The sequence below is a fragment of the Eimeria tenella genome, genomic scaffold (assembly GCF_000499545.2).
Source record: "Eimeria tenella Houghton genomic scaffold, Eth_scaff2062, whole genome shotgun sequence".
Classification (NCBI taxonomy): domain Eukaryota; phylum Apicomplexa; class Conoidasida; order Eucoccidiorida; family Eimeriidae; genus Eimeria; species Eimeria tenella.
Window position 1 is genome coordinate 1749 of NW_013541907.1, and position 229 is coordinate 1977.

The window sequence follows — 229 nt, forward strand, 5'->3', positions numbered from 1 at the left end:
AGCGCGCAGCCTGGCCCGGGCCTGCTGCAGCTCGCGTTCCAGCTGCTGCGTCAGCTCGCAGATTTGCTCATAAGTCCCCACACGAGCAGCAAGGGCCCCCAAAGAAGGAGCAGCAGCAAACCCCGAGTCCATCATGGCGAGGCCCGCGAGAGACACAAAGTCAAACTCTGCTTCGGGTGTACGTACACCCCAGGGCCCCCCCCCGTCGCGCTGCAGCTCCTCCAGCCGG